Source organism: Cebus imitator, unplaced genomic scaffold (assembly GCF_001604975.1).
Source record: "Cebus imitator isolate Cc_AM_T3 unplaced genomic scaffold, Cebus_imitator-1.0 Scaffold54, whole genome shotgun sequence".
Classification (NCBI taxonomy): Eukaryota; Metazoa; Chordata; class Mammalia; order Primates; family Cebidae; genus Cebus; species Cebus imitator.
Genome location: NW_016107369.1, coordinates 7783019 through 7803034, shown reverse-complemented (window position 1 = coordinate 7803034; position 20016 = coordinate 7783019). Strand labels below are relative to the sequence as shown.

Below are 20016 nucleotides of genomic sequence, written 5' to 3'. Positions count from 1 at the left end.
ATTACAAAAATCTTAGAGAAAAATTATAAAGTACAATAAAGCATAAAGAAGAAAATAAAAATCATCAGTAAGCTCACAACCCAGCAGCAACTACTATTAATATTTAAACTATTTTCTTTCAGGGTTTTTGGGAGGAAGAGGCAGGCATACTCTTTTGTGTCCTGTTTACTAACTTAATATTTTAAGCATTTTTCTCATATACGTAACTGTTCTTCAAAAACAATTATTATTGTTTTTTTTGGTACCCAAATATTTTTCTTTAGTTTCAATGTTATTTAAAACACCATTCAGAAATCAGCACTTTGGGAGGTCCAGGCAGGTGGATTGGTTGAGCTCAGGAGTTTGAGACCAGCCTGGGCAACATGATGAAACCCTGTCTCTAGCAAAAAAAGAAGAAAAAGAAATTGAGCCATGCATAGTGGCGTGTGCCTATGGTCCCAGCTATTTGGGAGGCAGGAGTAGATCACTTGAGCCCATGAGGTGGAGGTTGCAGTGAGCTGAGATAGTGCCACTACACTCCAGCCTGGGTGACAGACTGAGACCCCATCTCAAAAAAACAAAAGCAAAAACAAAAACCTCACTATTCAGGAATCTGCTTACGTGTCCCTTCCTCCATGACACCTTTTCTCCGCAGAGGAAGTTAAAAAAATCTCCACTGGCCTTCTGTAGAATGTTGATTTTGTTGCTGGAATGACACTTAATATAGCTTGCTTCATGTAATTTTTTAATGTACCTAATTCTTCATCTGACATTTATTGAATCTTTCCTTTGGAATAGGTACTCTACTAAGACTTCACAGGATAATGACAATGGGAGGGAAAATGAAAAAAAAAAGCCAGCAAAAATTAGTTTTGTGCCTGCATTCAGTATTCTTAGTCTCTAGGCTGGGGATGTAGACATTACTTAAATAATCACACATATAAATGTTAAATTATAACTGTGATATGTGATTTGAAGGACAGGTAAATGGTGCTTATGAGACAGTTGATGTGACCAAGGATCAGGTGTTCTATTTGACCACAGATTTAAAATGATACAGGTCCTGTACTTCTGTAAAGGTCAGTGCCAGCCAAAAAATAGCATGTTCTGCTCTGAGAATCTAATGTGCCTATGGTACGCTGCCATGGTTAGAGCACATGGGGGTTCTTTTTGTCTTCTGCTGACCAACTAGAATACATTCTAAAGAGAAACTCTCTAAGGAGAGTACATTTTAAGGAGAGAGGGAGACAGTTTCAGAAAGGCATTCAAGTGATGCCAGGTTAGGAGGACTATAGCAAGTGATTCTGAAGAAAGAAGGCACAGGGAGGACGTTGTGGTTGTCCAGTGTGCAGCAGTAGATCAAGGTGTACTGTACGGATTCTTGGGGGTGTGAGAAGTGAGACTGCTCTACTGGTTCCCTTTCCATTCTAAGATCCCTCGCTGTTAAGGTTTATCTGAAGCCGTTTGACATCAGGTGGGTACTAAGAGGACCCTGAGGATGATTTTCAGCCTATGTTCATTCAGATTTGGAGGAAGAGTATCCACCCATTCTCCTTGCCAATGACTCCGTCAGGTCTCAACTGTCCAAGCAAGGGGAAGTCAGAGAGGCTTGGGGAGCCAGAAAAGCTACAACTCCCGATACCCGTTATCTCCTGAGGACGGGCTTCTGTGCAGGCAGATGCTTCAGGAGTTCCCCATAATCTGTAGGATGAAAGCAGAGTGCCTTACCATGGCAGAGGCCCTCTGGATGTGGCTTGTGCCTTCCCTGCTGATCGCTTTCTTCTCACTTGCCTGTCACCGAGCCTTGTTTGTTCTGGTGGTGGTGAAGTCCTTGCATAATGTGATTTCTTGCCTTTCAGTGCCGTTGCTGTTTTTTCTCCTTAAACATTCCTCTGAATTACTGAATAAATTCCTATTCTCCTTTCAGAACCAGCTTAAAAGTTAACTCTTTAGAGTTTTTCTGCTTTCCTCGAGTTACTTCATAACACATACCTCTGTTACAGTACTGTTGAAACATTTTATTTAACTTGCTCCTCTAGACCATAAAATCCTTGAAGACAAGGACCATGTATTCTGTTTAACTTTTCAGTGCCTGCAAGCTCTCAATAAATGGCACATTCTGGGCATTCAGTAATTTTTGAATGAACGAATATAATTCTCATTTGCCTTACCATATTGATACTTTATTGTGGCTCTGGCTTTGGAATTTAACATCATGAGATATCATAAATACATAGTTAAACATACCATTTCATTGATTTGAACCTGTTAAGAGTGTAGGTGTGTACTTTTCTGGACTCCCTTATTAAATATTCCAGTAGAGAGGATGTCAATATATGGAGGGGCATTCCTAGTTTCTACAAGACCATGTTATATTTTGGATTGCTTTCTTTTAATAATACTCATTAAAAATTACCAAGTTACTATAATCATATTTTCAATAAGAAATACATCTTAGTTCTAAAAAGGATAAAATAATTTTGTAAAGAAGTGATAGGCATTTACAGAAAGATGACATTAATATGCATTTGAGAGTGCAGGAAATCTGTGGTAAGAAATGTTCCAAATTAAATTAGGTGTACACTATGGGCAATTAAAGAACAGATTGTGTTCTGATATGGTGTGGAGCTCAGAGTTTGCCAAAGCTGATTTATAAAATGTTATTGGACCATATTTATGCTAGCAGGACTTGCTTTAATAATAGCTTTGTGGCTGGGCATGGTGGCTCATGCCTGTAATCTCAGCATTTTGGAAGGCCAAGGCAGGAGGATCACATGAGGCCAGAAGTTCAAGACCAGCATGGGCAACATAGCAAAACCCAGTCTGTATCTTCCCCCAATTCTACCAAAAAAAAAAACTTTAGCCGGGATTGGTGGCATGTAACTGAAGTCCCAGCTACTTGGGAGGCTGAGATGGGAGGATCACTTAAGCTTATGAGGTCAAGACTGCAGTGAGCCATGATCATGCCACTGCATTCCAAACTGGGTGACATAGCAAGACCCCATCTCTAAAAAATAATAATAATAATAATGGCTTTGTAGTTCAGTAACACCAGTGGCCTGGTTATCTGGGGCTGAGCAGATCCTGGAAAATCTGATATGCTTAAATAGATTTTTTTTGAACATTGATAGGTACTAGAAAGTCTCACTCTTTAACAAACAATAGGAAGTAAATTTTCAGGCAGACAAGTATTTGATAGTAGAATAAGCAAATCCTCTTCCTTACTGGGTAGATTGCTAGGGCAGCATTGTTATCTTCAGAAAGCGTCTTGGGGTGTATGCCAGCAAGGGTGGAGGAAGGTGTTGAAGCTGATCAGGTGTGCCTACAATTGGAGCTCAAGACTTGCTACCCAAATTTTGTTCTTCATCACCTGCCAACATATCAGCCCAGATCTCTTCAGAGAGTTGTTCTACTGGGCACTCATCCTTTTTCTCATAGCTTCTGGCTGATTCTAATCAAAATAGGGTGTGCCTCCCTTGTTACCCTAAATAGTTTAAATTTCTCCATTCACCATTTAATGATACAGCATTAATTTCCAAATGTCCATTCATTAACTAGAACCCCCTGCTACTATTATTTTGTAGCTTAGAAAATGGTTTGTTAAATGGTTTGAAATTATCAGAATATTATGTCACTGATCTCCTGTTCCATTTATGTATTATTTTCTAGACTTGATGAATGATACTCAGATCTTGTTCGTAAGAGAGAACTGTCTTGCGTGAGAAATGTTTCTGATGTGACCGTCTTCCTCTGTTCAGACCTATTCACCTATTCTCCAGTCTCTCCTGGTGTATACATCCATTGTAATGCTCTTTTCAAATCAACAGTGAATAAAATGAGCTCATCCAAAAACAAACTGTTTAACTGTGTATTTGAGTTTAGTGATTTGGAATCATGTTTGAATTAAGTATGTGTGAATGCCTATTGCAAAAAACATTGTAGACATACCTGAAGTTTATAGTTGAATAATGTGCCCACGGTACCATCTAAAGTTAAGGTAAACTTAAGGAGACCTGCTATTTACTTCACCTGATAGATAAGCAGTAAGAAGGAAGATAGTTAAAATAATTTATGTGGTTTGTTTTAATACCAATTCAAAAGAAGAAACTATATTAGAGCTTGTTAAAAAATTCTTTTCATTGTTTCAATTATGGATAAAAAGTTTGGGTGTTATTGTCATGTTTAATAATGGGGCTGTATTATATAATATGATGCTATTGAAATAAGAGAGAAAATGTATAAAGGCATAATTATAGCCAAATGTGCAGTTATTTTGGTCTCTTAATTTGGAGAGGGCCCTTAGGAAATTTTTCTTAAAAAGAGTTTGTAATGATTCATAATTTCATCAGATCTACAAAATATGCTTCAAATATTTTCAAGAAAGAAGCTGTGACATAATAACAAAAAATATGCATAGTTTTGGCAAGTGTGAAATTGTCAGGCATAGAACATGTGGTGTTTTGTTTTTCACTGGACTGGCAGAGTCCAGTTTCCTTTTTGAGTTCTACATAAGCTCATACTATGACTGTTTATGCTGCTAACATAATGATAAGTGAGGTTTTGGGATTGATGGTTAAAAATGACTCAAAGGCTGGGTGTAGTGGCCATGCCTGTAATCCTAACATTTTGGGAGGATGAGGCAGAAAGATCACTTGAGACTAGGAGTGTCAGACAGCCAGGGCAACATAGCAAGACCCTGTCTCTACAAAAAATAAAAAACAATTAGTCGGGTGCAGTGGGACTTGCCTGTAGCCCTAGATACTGGGGAGGCTGAGGTGGAAGGATCATTTGAGTCCAAGAATTTGAGACTGCAGTGAGCTATGATTGTGCTGCTGCGCTCCAGCCTGTGTGGCAGAGCAAGACTCTGTCTCTTGAAAACTCAGGAGCCAGTCCACGCTAGGATTCCTTTCACTGAGACTCCTCTTGTGGACTTTATCTTTAAGACCAGGGCTGTGTCAGCACCAGTGTTGTTTCCCTTGGCCCGTATATGGAGGGATTTATATTTATTAAGTATTAAAACTATGCGCCAGGTACTTGCTAGAAACTCTGTATGTGTTATTTTAGTTAAGGCTTTTTACAACTTCAAGATTAAGGAATTAGTCTACATATTTCAGCCACAGAGTAGTAACTTGCCCCAGGGACACAGTAAGGATAAGTCTGAAACTTGGCTTCCCTTCCAGGTCTGGTAATGGAATTCATGCCTTTTACACTCTACTGTGATGTCCTGTGCTCCTTAGAGAAGGGAACATAGTGGCTTGGAGAACATTTCCTGTCCTCTCTTGCTTAAGATATCAAGATCTCCTTCTGTATGCATGATCCAGATTATTTAAAATAAAGTCCATCCTCAGTCATCTATTCATTTGTCCGTTAATGCATGCATCTAGTAAATATTTATTGAGGACTTACTCTGTACCAGGTGCTCTTCTAGATCCTGTGAATATGCTGGTTACCAAGCCTTCTTTGCTCTCTTGAAGTTATACCCAATTATCTGAAGACTCATTATATAGTGAGTTTGGGGTAAAGGGGAATGTCTGGGTTCTGAAATCAGTTCACTTGGGTTTCTTAGCCCAGTGCCACACTTTTAGCAGACCCTCAAAATGTGTTAGTTTCTTTTGTCCCACTTGTTTTTTTTTAACCTAATTTTTATGCTCCTGGTCAACTGTTGTCCTCAGTTTGTTCATTTACTCTTGTACTTTGACTTGTTGACTTGGGTTTGTGTGTTTTTCTCAGTTCAGGATCAGTCTGTTAATCTTTAGAAACCAGCATGTTCTGCAAAGCAATTTTGGTCCAAGTCATCAACTGAGGTTGAATATTAAGAAGGTGGTATGGTAAAATTGGTGTAATTTTTTTTTGCTAAAATTTTTTTTGACTCTTATGTTAGGTATTAACCCTAAATTACATTGTGTATCTATAATTTTATATTGTTTTGAGTAGCATTGTTAATAGTTTACCATATGTTATATTATGCTACATGTGTCATTTAAAAAGGTTTACTATATCTTAAAATGCCATGTAATGAGTTAATGCTAAAACTCATTAAGAGCATTAAAATTAGATTCTATTATAAAATTCATCGAGCAAATGGTATTCATTATGGAGACTCTTGAGTTCCATTTGTGGAATGTTTCTTCGGTAGAGTATCTCATATTTTTTGATAAATTATTTACTGACCTGTTTAAGGTAAACGAAATGGACAGATTTCAAAATGCCCATTTAGAGCTGAGTCTTTTTCTAGGACTGGCCTCTGTGTGACTAATGGATGATTTCTGACTGTTGAATATAACTATTAATAACTTTAAAGGTCAGTCAAATGTTATCTTGCTAGAAATACTATTTTTGAGAATAGTGTGTTTATTTTATGATGGTGCAATTTCTTACTTTGGACAACAGTACTGCCATCTTCTCCAGTCCTTCAAGATAAGGATTTTAGTAGACTTCAATCCCATTTTTCTCTATCATGACATATAATAATTTTCTATATGTGGTCAGTTTTATCTCTTAAGTCTCTCTTACATTCATTACTTTCTTTATTCCCACTACCCTAGTTCAGTCTCCAGTTGTGTCTCACCTCAAAAATTGCAGCAATCATTCTCATTACTAGTATTTCTTTATTCAGTATCTTTCCTCTTTCAGGCTCCACAATACTATTAAAATTTTTTTGAGGGGGGTCAGGGAATAAGGTATGTGTGTGTGTGTGTGTGTGTGTGTGTGTGTGTGTACACATATATACAGACACATATGGTTTTGATTGTGGCAATTTCTAATAAACCTTTTGGTAGCTGCTCACTGCCTGCAGACTAAGATAAGCTCCTGAGCAGGTCATTTAAAAACTTAATGGAATGGTTCCAGCCTTTCAGTGCCAATCCCTCAGTCTCTCTCCTTGTCCTTCTAGTTGGTTCCAGCAAAGAACTATTTTCTTTACAATTTGGTTGTTAGTGGAGGGGTGCTTTGTTAGTATTATTTGCCAAGTATGGTATTTAGACTTCCTTTTGTTCAGGAGGCTTTTAATCACAAAAGCCACTATTTCATCTTGTTTGTACATCTTATGTAAGCACACAGTGAGGCATTTTTAGCATCTCAGGTGGCAAGGTTTGTGTTCTACTTTTAATTGACCTTTATAAGATGTGACAAATTCCCGCATAGAGTTTCTTTTTTTTCTTGAGAGGTTGATAGCCTAATTGAAATTAAATAACTAAAATGTAATTGTATTTCTTTAGATTAATTTTTAGAGGTTATGTTCCAATTTAGGTATTATTTGAAAATTCTGAACTATTTTTGTACATAAAATTATGTTTTCACTGCAACTATGGCAGTACTTTTTGTCAACAGCAGTTTACCTAGTAAATGTTGATACTTTGAGTCTGAGTGGAACCAAGAAAGAATTGTAGCGTTTTCTTTTGCATTAATAAATACAGTACTCACTTCTACTTAATCTACCTGATAGAATTACCAGTCCTCCAAGTTTCATTCAGATGAATATATTCCCTGTATTTAAAAGTGGATATTCAACATTTCAGTGACTCCGATTGACATGCCTTGTGTAGTGAATAATTGACACTCTTGGGATGCTGAGATTTGATGGTCATCTTTATAGTCTCATGATGATTGATAGCACACAAGTTCATGGATGCCAGAAATGATGTTGAGGTAGGCATCTGAGTTCCCTGGCTTTCTGAAGGGTGAGGCCAAAGCTAGATGACAGACACCAGGTGGATAGTAGGGCCAAAGTAGAACTTCATGTTCTTTTGCTGTCCTTGAAGTGGTACCTACTTATACTTTGTGTTGTTGCTGTTTTTACATATCCTTCCCTAGGAATTAGGTTGTGAACTTTTCAAAAGGAAGGTCACGATCATCGTGATCTTTGGAGCTCCACAACTTTTTGCTCAGAACCTTATACCCAATAGACATTTCATACGTGTTTGCATTAAAGTAAATACATATTCTTAAGTAGTAATTGTACCTTAATCAAAATCTAACCTGTTTGGCTTGTGAGGGTGCAGATCTTAGCTTTCATTGAGGAGTGGCAAGTACAGCACTTATTTTTGAGAATAAGGAAACATACAGCTGAAATCATGTCATATAGGACTAACCACTATGATGCTCATAACATGTTCCTTGATGCATATTCAAAGTCCTGTTTCAGATGTGAACTTCTGCTCTTCAAGTTTTTGTTTTATCACTAACCGAATATTTCTTAAATTCTAGTGAAGGGGAGAAGGAGGCAGTTGATGATGTATTATTCACCCCATCTGTTTCCTATAAATGAGAGCAGTTTCCACTTAGCGCCCTTTGCCTATGTAGTCAAAAGTACCATACAAATGTGGACTGTGGTTCTTTCAGTGAGAAGAGAGTTAAGAATGCACTTTTGTTGTTGTTGTTATTTTTGAAACAGGGTTTTGCTCTGTTGCCTGGGCTAGGGTGGAGCGCTACCATCATAGCTCACTGCAACCCCAAATCCCTGGGCTTAGCAATTCTGACACCTTAGCCTTCTGAGTAGCTTGAACCACAGGTGCATACCACCATTCCTGGCTAGGGTGTAGAATTATTTTTTTTTGTGGGGATAGGGCCTTGCTATGTTGCCTAGGTTGTTCTTGAATCCCTGGCCTCAAACCATCCTCCCTTCTCTGCCTCCCAAAGTGCTGGGATTACAGGTGTAAACCACCAAACTTTTTTTAATTTTAATTTTTTAAGTCGCTTGCACTGTCCCCCAGGCTGGAGTGCAGTGGCACAGTCTCAATTCATCGCAACCTCCACTTCCCGGGTTCAAGTGATTCTCCTGCCACAGCATCCTGAGTAGTTGGGATTATAGGCATGCACCATGACACCTGGCTAATTTTTGTATTTTTAGTAGAGACGGGGTTTCACCATGTTGGCTAGGCTAAACTCTAACTCCTGACCTCGAGTGATCCAGCCTCCTTGGCCCTACAAAGTGTATTTAAAAAAATTTTTTTTAGAGTTGGGATTTCACTGTGTTGCCCAGGCTGGTCCCAAACTCCTGGGCTCAATCTGCCTGCCTGACTTCACTTCCCAAAGTGCTGGGATGACAGGCATAAGCTGAGCCACCAGACCCAGCCCAAGAACTCACCTTTTAAAGGTCTGACCTTGTTAATAGATCTTCTTAATACCAAAAGTGACTTTTCTGGTGTGAAAAGTAGGTAGCACACTTTGCAAGGTGCCTTGAGAACCTGTGCTTTCCTCTGGGGGATTAGGACTATCTGTTCTGGAATTGTGCCATTTCAAGAAGTAAACCTACTTATTTTCATTTTAGAAGTAGATTGAAGGCATCCATGTAAACTATCTCAGGGGACTTATGACTATTTTTGGCATCATGACATAAAGAATTTTTTTTTTTATCCTATCATATGGCACTTTTTCCGAATTCATGTTTTGCAAAGGAGCAAATTGAATCTTGGGAAATGTTTGGTATTCATGTCAGCAGTGGCTGCCTTGGGTGGTCAAGTGGCATAGATAAGGCTGGAGGGATGTTGAGATTGTATGTGTGTGTTTTAATTGATTCAAACATACCAGGAGGAATGGGTGTTGTATTAACCTATGCATGTTAAACATTATTACTGTTTTTAATTTTAAAATATTTCAAACAAACTGGAAAGGATAAGGAATAATACAGTGCCTTCCAGCTTCATCAGATCTTAATGTGCTGTCATGTTTGCTTCAGGTCTTGAAATAATTTTTGGAAAAAGTTGAAGCTGCCGTTTTCTACCATCCTGATCCTGTGCTTCTATTGGAGTGCATATTACTTGATTGCTTCTAAGACAAATGCTAAATTCTTGTCAGATTATGCAGTGAGTAGTTGAGTGGTGGTTTCCTTTAGGGAAATGAAATTTATGCACCTCCCATTTTCAGGTTGCACTTCCTGCTGCCTCCACAGTGAAGGAGCAGTACTTCCAAAGAGGTTTAGTGAACATGATATGGGATCACTGAACAAAATGAGAAGAGTATATATTTTGAAAAGTAAATTTGATTGATAGTGGGCATTTATGGTCTGATTTGTTGTTTAACTTAAACAGCATTTCAGAGCCACTAACTAGTTTGTTCAGATTACTGTTAATCTGCTCAAATGCCAGAGGAGTCTCTAAAACCGACGGTTTTTTTGAAAAGGTTTTGTGCTGTAGTTTCTAAGGGTGTTCTTCTCAAGTTACATTGACTTGGCTGGTTTTAGTAATTTTCCTTGAACATTGCCTTCAAGTTACGGGATTCTGAATACCTCTCTTTTACTTTCTTTATTCTATTTTGGATAAATAGAAAAAGGCTGCCTTTTTCTTTTTTTGGTGTTACTTAACAACTGTCTGATTTAATTGTATGACATGTTTTTCTTTGTGTTCGCCTGTTTGTTCAACTCTGCAGTTATATTAAACTTTATCATGTTTTACAATCAGAATTTAGTTTTGATAGGTTCCAGAAAACAGAAAGACACACATCTGTCCTGAAATGTAGCTTTTTTGTGTGTGCTCTAAAACATTTTTCTTTGTATTACTTTCCTCAGTTAGCGTTCCCATTTAACCCAATTTTTTTCTTTACCTTTTTTTTTTTTTTTTTTTGAGACAGAGTCTCACTTTGTTGCCAGGCTGGAGTGCAATGGCGTGATCTTGGCTCATTGCAACCTCCGTCTCCCAGGGTCAAGCGATTCTCCGGCCTCAGCATCCTGAGTAGCTGGAACTACAGGCATGTACCACCACATCCAGCTAATTTTTGTATTTTTAGTAGAGTTGGGATTTCACCATGTTGGCCAAGATGGTCTTAATCTCTTGACGTCATGATTCGCCCGCCTTGGCCTACCAGAGTGCTGGGATTACAGGCATGAGCCACCGAGCCTGGCCTAACCCAATATTTTTAGCAAAAATTATATTTAATTAAGGCAGATAGGCATAACTAATTATATGAAATGTTAAATGAATGCTAAGAAAACAATTAACTTTTGGTAAGTTATATAGCATAATTAAGGAAAAACCAGAGAAATAGAGATAAAAAATTTATCAGTAATCTTATCACTCATAAATATTGTAAAATTTTTTTCCTTGTGTATTTTTCCAGTTTTTTTTGGAAAAAATATAAAATACACATTTTAAGTTTGTTGTTAATAACATGCATTTTTATGTAACATTGTCAACAGTAAACTAATTTATAAATTATGCGTAAATTATAATTATTGTAAATACTGTAAGGTGGAGGCTGTGTAATGCAATGGTAGAAACCTAGGCTTTGTATCAAGCAGACTTAGGGTAGGATCCCTGCTTGTCCTGTTACTAAGTTAGCTGTAGGACGTTGGCCAAGTTACTTAACTGTTCAGAGTCATTTTTCTTAAATGAAAAAAAAATCGCTAATAATTACCTTGCAAGAGTATTATAGGAATTAAATGAAATAATGAGTCTCATTCATTCATACACTGGTGGGAACACATTGAATATTGAGAGGCAATATATTAATAGCATTGTATAAAAAGGGCAAGGATTTGAAATAGGATTGTCTTGGGTTTAAGTAACAGTGCCACCACTTCTTAATTTATCTTGGGTGAGATTTTTTTTTTTTTTTTTCCCCTGAGACAAGGTCTTTCTTTCCCAGGCTGGAGTGCAGTGGTGTGATCTTGGCTCACTGTAACCTCCACTTCCCAGGTTCAAGTGATTCTCTTGCCTCAGCCTCCCTAGTAGATGGGATTACAGGTGTATGCCGTCACACCTGGCTAATTTTTTTATTTTTAGTGGAGACAGGATTTCACCATGTTGGCCAGGCTGGTCTCAAACTCCTGACCTCAGGTAATCTACCTGCCTTGGCCTCCCAAAGTGCTGGGATTACAGGTGTGAGCCACTGTGCCTGGCCTTGGGTAAGATTTAAAATTTCACTGATTATTATACTCCTTCCTACCATATAGATAATGTCCGTGTCCTGGAATTGTTACATTGATTATAAGAGGTAAAGAATATGTGCCTGGCATATTGCAGACAAATGACTTAATTGGAAGATAATTTGATATTTTGCTATTTAATTAGTATCAAGGAGGAAGCTTCTAGATGTCCTAAATTTTATTTTTACTATTGTAAAGTATTTATTGTTATTGAGGACTGTGTCAACAGTTTTATAACTGCTGCTGTCCCCACCTTCTTCCACGTTTGGAATAGGTAGCCATCTTTAAAATAACATGTAAAGAATAATATTTTTGAGAGACCTTCACGTGAATGATGAAAAGCTTCTGAATATAATTATATATATTGAAATACGTGCTTCTGTTAATGCCACTCATATGTACATTCTAGATCATCTGCCTCCATTATTCTTAAACTGTATATCTTTCTTAGCAGTTCCAAACAGAATTTTCATGTACTTTTCTCCCTCAACTTTATATTTTCTTTTTGATTTTAAGTTTTAGAAATACCGATTCATATTCCTTCTCTTTGCTAGCACAGTGTACCTGCTATTATTTACATATATGTATATTGAGTTTGAAAAATGTTTTATAAAAAGAATCTTAATCATACTGTTCACATTCTATTTTTTAAAAATGTCCTTTTTATCAGTTTATACTTCGGTATTAGGTTAGAGAAGCAGTACCCTTTAAAATTAAATTCTGAGTAATTTTATTGTGAGGTTATAGAAAATGAGTTTGTGGGTGGGTGAGCTCAAGCCAGCTGTGTGACTTGTCTGAGTTGATAGTCTGGTTTGTAGTCGAGTTGCCAGTCCGCTGCTCACACTTCAGTATGATCACTGTATTTCCTTCTTTAGGCCACCTGGTGCATTATAGGATGAAGCCTACTTTCCCTTGAACACACACACACACACACACACACACACACACACACACCCCTCTACCTCACAGTGATGGTTTCAGTTAAAATCAGTAAATTAATACTTAAAATTTATACATTCATACTTTTGCCAGAAAGCTAAATTCTGTTTTGAGGGTTGGCACTCAGGTGTAACTATAGTCTTAACTTTTTAAAAATTTGCATTGGATTGGCTTGCCTGAAAATAACTTTGGTAACCAAAAAGCATTCTTTGAGTATTTTAGGATCAGGATCATGTAAAGGCAGCTCACCTTTTATCTGAAAAATTTAAAAGCATGCCCAGGCCGGGTACAGTGGCTCATACCTGTAATCCCAGCACTTAGGGAGGCTGAAGTGGGTGGATCACCTGAGGTCAGGAGTTGGAGATCAACCTGGCCAACATAGTGAAACCCTGTCTTCTACTAAAAATACAAAAATTAGCTGGACTTGATGGCATGCACCTGTAATCCCAGCTACTCAGGAGGCTGAAGCAGGAGAATTGCTTGAACCTGGGAGATGGAGGTTGCAGTGAGGCAAGATTGCACCACTGTACTCCAGCCTGGGCTACAGAGTGAGAGACTGTCTCCAAAAAAAAAAAAAGCATGTCCAAACGGTATTTAAGGAGGATAGAACCATTTTTCCCCTTCAAGTTTATTAAAGAACAAAGTATTTTCTAATTTCACTAAAGTTATAAATTTTTATTGTAAGTTTCTGTGGTAGGGCCAGCCGCAATGTAGGCATGTAGTATATTCTTGTTGAATGAATGACTATTGACTGTCAACTATTAACTTGTTATAGGTCTTGAATTATATTTAGCACTGCAAAGGCCTCCATTTAAATTTATTTAACAAATAAATTGATTTATTAACAAATTTAAATGGAAGCCTTTGCAATGCTAAATATAATTCAAGCTATTTGATCCTCACAATAATTTTGTGAGTTAGGCAGGAAAGGACTTCATTTTACAAAGAGCTTAGTACAACTCCTTGGGCACCATTAAATGATGATTCTGGGGTTTGAATTTAGGACTTCTAGCTCCAATTCCATACTTCTTGTGCAATGTCATGCTGGTTTCCTAAACCCACCTGCAAATATGTCGATTCTTCGTATTGTAATAATTGTTCATTTATTCAACAGAGTTTTTAATGAACGCACAATTTTAAGCTCTAGGTATTTAAGGATGAATAAAAAGACAAGGTTTCCATCTCAAGGAAGACTCAGTAAATAAGTACATAAAGTAGTTATTGTGCCTATGGTAACAATGATTGGTACATAGTAGGTGCTCAGTAAATGCTTATTATACAAATGAATGAGTGAGCAAAGTGGTAAAAAGATAATAACAAGTGAGGGTAGGTGCTTAAGTAGATAAATTGACCAGGAAAGGTCCTTCTGAGGAAGTAACATCTAAGCTAGACAAAGAACATTTTTGACAAAGGACCAGTGCAAACCTAGGCCCTGAGGCATGAAAAAACTTGGCTTTATTGGAAGGCATCAAAGATGGCCAGTGGAGCTAGAGCGTGTATGCTGGGAAGACAGAGGTTCCAGATGAAATTGAAGAGAAAGAACCAATCATGTAGGGCCTTATAGACCATAGCAAGAAATTTGGTTCTTACTCTAATGTTGGGGACAGTTCTCAATGTGTCTCTTGTGTTTCTACATTGACTATCTTTCTTCTGGATGATCTTTTCAAGGATGATTTGTATAGTGAATGACCTTGGAAGATAAAGAGAATGTCCCTTCTGGGGTAAAGGCCAGGCAAGCTTATTGTGCATTACAAAATATTTCCGTTCATGGCCGGGCGCGGTGGCTCAAGCCTGTAATCCCAGCACTTTGGGAGGCCGAGGTGGGTGGATCACAAGGTCAAGAGATCGAGACCATCCTGGTCAACACGGTGAAACCCCGTCTCTACTAAAAATACAAAAAAATTAGCTGGGCATGGTGGCGCGTGCCTGTAATCCCAGCTACTCAGGAGGCTGAGGCAGGAGAATTACCTGAACCCAGGAGGCGGAGGTTGCGGTGAGCCGAGATCGCGCCATTGCACTCCAGCCTGGGTAACAAGAGCGAAACTCCGTCTCAAAAAAAAAAAAAAATTTCCGTTCACTAAGCTTGAAGGTACTCTCCTTGACGCAACCTGCTGTTATGCTGATGTCATCTTGTTCTCTTTGTGTCACCTGGTGGGAATTGAGGCTTAAGGGACTAGCACCAAAAAATGGTGATACTTTGGCCACTGCTATTGCTGTAATGATGTCCTTTGTCTCTGACCCAAGAGACTCATGTCTTCTGTAGGCAACCATATAACAGTAGAGATGGAAAGAAGTAAAGAAATCAAGATGGTCTTTGGAAGGTAGAATTTATAGTTCTTGACAGAATGGATGTGGGGTGTGAAAGAAGAATGTAAATGAATTGTAGGTTTTTGGCTTGAACAACTGGGAAGATCAACTTCTGAGATGAAGAATCCTCAAAAATGAAGATAATTAACCTGTAAAAATTTCTAATACACTGATTACATACATTGCAAGGGCTGAAATGATTATATGGGTACCACTGATGTCATCACTTCATTGGCCTTTTTTCAGCCATTTCATTTGCTTGTCTCTGTCTATGTAGTAGTTTTATATTTAGAATTGCAGGGAAAGGAAGAATAAGAATAGATTTTTAGGCCTTGGGGTCAAAGAACCAGTGGGATGTACTTTTCTGGGAAGAACACCTGTCTTGTGTCTTCATGGGTTGTCAAATCAATATTTAAGTTAAGAAATACAATTCTTGCAGTCCCTTGATAAGAGGGTGTCCTCAATAACAGTAAATTAGATTACCTTGGGGGGATTTATTTTTTAATAAGCCATATTGATTTTTATACAAAATTTATTATCTAGGAGTTTACAAAGAAAATCTTTAATATGTTTCAGGATTTTCCCGTTTTTGAAGTTGAAGGAGACTTAAATCCATCATAGGGCTTGTTTTCCTTAAATAGGTTGGAGGTCAAACTTCTCTTTAGCAGTTATACTAATTTTCATATTTCTCAAAATGATCGGGGAAAAGAACTTTTAAAAACTCAGGGTGGTAGTTACATTGCACTTAGTATACACCCACACATCAGACTTTTCTTTAGCATTTTATTTTTTTTTCTTGCTGCTTTTACAGTGTAGGTGGCCTTCTGATTGCTTTTGACAGGAAATTGAGCAACCTTTCTTTTTTGGAACCGAATATATTTTACTGCTAAGAGAGGGTAAAAATGTTTATGTTTTGAAACTTTATTATGAGTTTTTACTTAAGAACTAATTTAAATCTAGAAAAAAATGGGAGTAGAGGTTAAATTTTATATTGTGCCTTACTACTTCTGAACCTTCCTAGTAATTTCTGGGCTTTCCTTTCTTTGTAGCATAGCTTTGTTCTCTTAGCCATTGATGGATATTGAAAAGTTGTCCTTGACTCTGTCATTACTTTTCTAGCTCTTGACTGGGGCTGCCTTCCCCAGTTGTCTTCTCTCTGTGATGGAGGTGTGGTAGTCTCTACACTGATTTCACAGGCACCTTGAATCTAGAACATATGTTAACCTCATCTACTCTGTTTCAGCTTTGGATAAGCATGGCATTCAGCAAAGCTTCCCGAGGAGTTGGCTGGTCCAGAGGTTGCATTGGGTGGGAGCTCCTGATTGGAGTCCTGCCTCTAGACCAGGTTCTACCTCCAGTGCCAAACCTTCTGGTGCTTTGGGGTGTGAGCACCGGTCTCTGCCCCTCTACCCATGGCCCCTGACCTGCTTTCTGCTTCGAGTTACTGTGGTTGAGCCTGATTTGGGCAGTTTCTGTGTGGCACTGAGGATTCGGAAGACAAAGTCAGACTTTGATTAAAATAAGCCCATTTGCCACATATGGAAATCTTATTCAATTAGAATGGAGTAATTCTGATGGAATCTTTCTAAGTGTGTTCATAAATCCCATCCTTTTGCTTGAGTTTAAAATTTGCATGTTTATTCATGTTCCTAAGTGGATTACTAGTACACATCAGATGCCAGGTATATCTTATTTATATAATTATAGTTCATTAATTAAAGATGAACAAAACAAAGTATGTGTTTTGAGTGTTATAGATTTCTTCACCTATTCTGTGGATGCAAGCTGTAGGCCAGTCATGTGAAAACAGCAGATTTTGTTATCTTAGATATCTGACTCTCAGAATATCCTTTAGAGCAAGCTTGTCCAACCTGCAACCCACAAGCCACATGTGGCATAGGATGGCTTTGAATGCGGCCCAACACAAATTTGTAAACTTTCTTAAAACATTATGAAATCTTATTGCAATTTTTTTTTAAAGCTCGTCAGCTTTAGCTTTTTTATTATTAGTGTATTATATGTGTGGCCTAAGACAATTCTTCCACTGTGGCCCAAGGAAGTCAAAAAGATTGGTCATTCCTTCCTTACAGGTTTATTTTACCCACAGTTTTCTTCTGATGTTTGTATGATTTGATTATGGCAGTGTAGGAAAGGCTTGTTGTAGAGTCTTACCAAGCTCTGTTCTGCTATATTACATGAGATCTTAGTGTGACGGCATGATATAGGTCCTTGGTAAGTCTTGTTTGAAGTGCTTTTATATTTAGCTGAATAAAAGATGGGAGCCCTAATGTCCAGGGTGATAGGCTGGGAAGAGGAACTTCCCCTTTTTGTCCTCAGTAGGAATTGGGAATATCTGTGAGTGAAACTAAGTTCTGATGGTTTTTATTCTTCTTAGCTTCCATTTTATGTGATTGGGAAGACCATTGGGCATGTGTGCATATTCTTTTAACCAATAAGTTTAACATTCATAGGAAATCCAACTATGTGGGAGCTTATTATCTGATCTGAAATGAACAGTGTGAGAATTGTGGAATTTCTAAAAAGCATGTTTGATTTCTTTGGAACAGGGTTTCTCAACCTCACCACTGTTTTTGTTTTAGGCAGGTTAATTCTTTGTTGGAGGGGAGTGTCCTGTGTATTGTAAGATGTTTAGCAGCTTCCCTGGTTTCTATATATTAGATGCCAATAGAGTACCCCTACCTGTGATGACGAGAAATGTTACCAGTTGTTGCAAGATGTCCCCTGGGGGTACAGAATTGCTCCCGGTATTTTGGAATAGTGATTTCCCATACTCATGTGACAGACCAACTCATCAAAATCACTTTTTTTTTTCTTTTATACGTACAGCTTCCAGGGTGAGTTACTTGAGTAGCAAATCTATGTACATACTGAATGAGTAGCCAAGCAAGAATTTGTTGCTTAAGTGGGAATGGCTGTTGGTTGGCTTAAATTTAAATGTGTGTTGAGGCTGGGCACAGTGACTCACACCTGTAATCCTAGCACTTTGGGAGGCTGAGGCGGGTGTATCACCTGAGTTCAGGAGTTTGAGACCAGTCTGAATTGTAATTTGATTAGTAGTAGTGATTTTTTCCCCCTTTTACTTACTATGCGATATAGTTGTATGTTTTTTAAAATTTGGAAATAACTACTACTACTATATTAATAAAGTTCATAATTATTCTAATCTAGGTTTGAGAGATTACCTGAAGTTGGACTCAAAAGCAAGATTTACTGCTAACTTTGAAATGGAATAGGTGAGTTGGTGGATTAGTCCCAAAGTCACATTGTGGGGAGGGAGTGTCACTCAGACTATCATTCTCAGAAGACTTGCTGTTTGGCTGGGCGCGGTGGCTCACATCTGTAATACCATACTTTGGGAGGCTGAGGCGGGTGGATCACCTGAGGTAAGGAGTTCAAGACCAGTCTGGCCAGCATGGTGAAACCCCATCTGTATTAAAAATACAAAAATTTGCTGGACGTGGTGCCGGTGGTGCCTGTGATCCCAGCTACTCGGGAGGCTGAGGCAGGAGAATCACTAGAAACCTGAGAGGCAGAGGTGTAGTGATCTGAGATCGCGCCATTGCACTCCAGCCTGGGGGACAGGGTGAGATTCCATCTCAGGAAATAAAAAAAAAAAAAAAAAAGAAAAGAAAAGAAAAAGACCTGCTATTTATAGCAGAATTTTGATTTATCAAATGGTCCTATATGTTCTGCCCACTGGCTTTTCCCTTTTTGAAATGGAAAAGGAAAAGATGGGAAGGAAATGCTTGTGCAGTTTTAGTCATTGATTCTGGAATTCAGTGTTGTCATCTTTGCAGATGAAGTAGTTCATATAATTTTCTAGCTGCTTAAGTTAATAAGGTTTCCTGTTACATATTTATGTTTTCCCTCCCTAGTGAATGCATTAAAAATCTTCTCTGTATTTCTTAAAATTTGATGAGAGTTTGTACTTCAACACATGTTCTAAGAATCTTATTAACTCTAATGCATTGGTGTCTAATTTGGGGTGCCAAGATTATCCAGAACAATTGAGAAATGATTGATCTACCCTTTAACTGATGTATAGTGGTATATGTATTACTGTTGCTCTTAGAGTGGCTGTACTGGCTTACTCTTAGGCAGAATTCCAGTTTTATCCTAGGCCTACTCGAATAGTTTTGGGGACATTTCTTAAACATTATAACAATTGCAAAAAGATATTCTCTTATTGAGAAAATAACAGCTTAATGCAGATTAAGGGAGACACAGTTTCTACAGGCCAAAAATACTGTCATATGTTAAATTCTGGAGTTATGTAGGTTTCATTATACTTAACCTTGATCTCAGCCAGATGCTGAAACAAAGACCTTGAGGTTTTTCTTATTTGCTGCCTTGTTAGAAGAAAATTGCCTAAGGAGTCAGCTCTTCTGGAGTGACTGCATCCTGTAAAGGATGGTCAAGTTAAATGAGCATCTCCCCTCTGTAAACCTTTGTGCAGAGCCTAAGCGCTGGGTAATTGGAGCACTTCTTTCAAAGTGGCTTGCTATTTGTGACTTTCCTTGAATTTCGGTAAGGGAAATTTGGGAATGATTATCTCTGAAAATGTTGTTAAAGTACATTAGGACACTTTTTTGGGTTGCATTTAGTTGACCATTGGCAGCACCATTCTTCTTTAATAGAGATAGAATCTAAAAAGATTTTTAGATCTCTGTAATTTTTAGCCATTTGAAAAGGCCAGGTTTTTAATAGCAACGCAACTGAAAAACTGTCTTTGAAAACAGTATCTTTGGAACTGTCAAGAATTACTTAATGGTGAAGCGAACAGCCTGCAGGAATGCTCTATGAGCATAGCCCTGCTCTGGTACTTTGAGAGGAAAGAAAAATCAGCGCATATTATTGAATGCCCTCTGATTTTCACCTCAATCTTGGAAGCTTTTTTTTTTTTTTTTTTT

General features: G+C 37.9%; 1 protein-coding gene and 1 non-coding gene across 9 annotated transcripts in view; both read left to right on the top strand.

The window, feature by feature from the left end:
* The window catches only part of SIPA1L1 (signal induced proliferation associated 1 like 1), a 393891-nt gene that overhangs the window by 56698 nt on the left and 317177 nt on the right, over window positions 1–20016 (top strand). For 5 of the 8 annotated variants that reach the window (XM_017528748.2, XM_017528745.2, XM_017528747.2 and 2 more), the window contains exon 3: window positions 18275–18339. The exons of the other annotated variants lie outside the window; for them this stretch is intronic. The gene's annotated coding sequence lies outside the window, so the exon portion shown is untranslated. The remainder of the gene's footprint in view (window positions 1–18274; window positions 18340–20016) is intronic. 8 annotated transcript variants of the gene reach the window in all.
* Window positions 7278–7348, top strand: LOC119471280. The gene has a single exon (XR_005200316.1). It is a non-coding gene; the product is annotated as a small nucleolar RNA SNORD56 (small nucleolar RNA).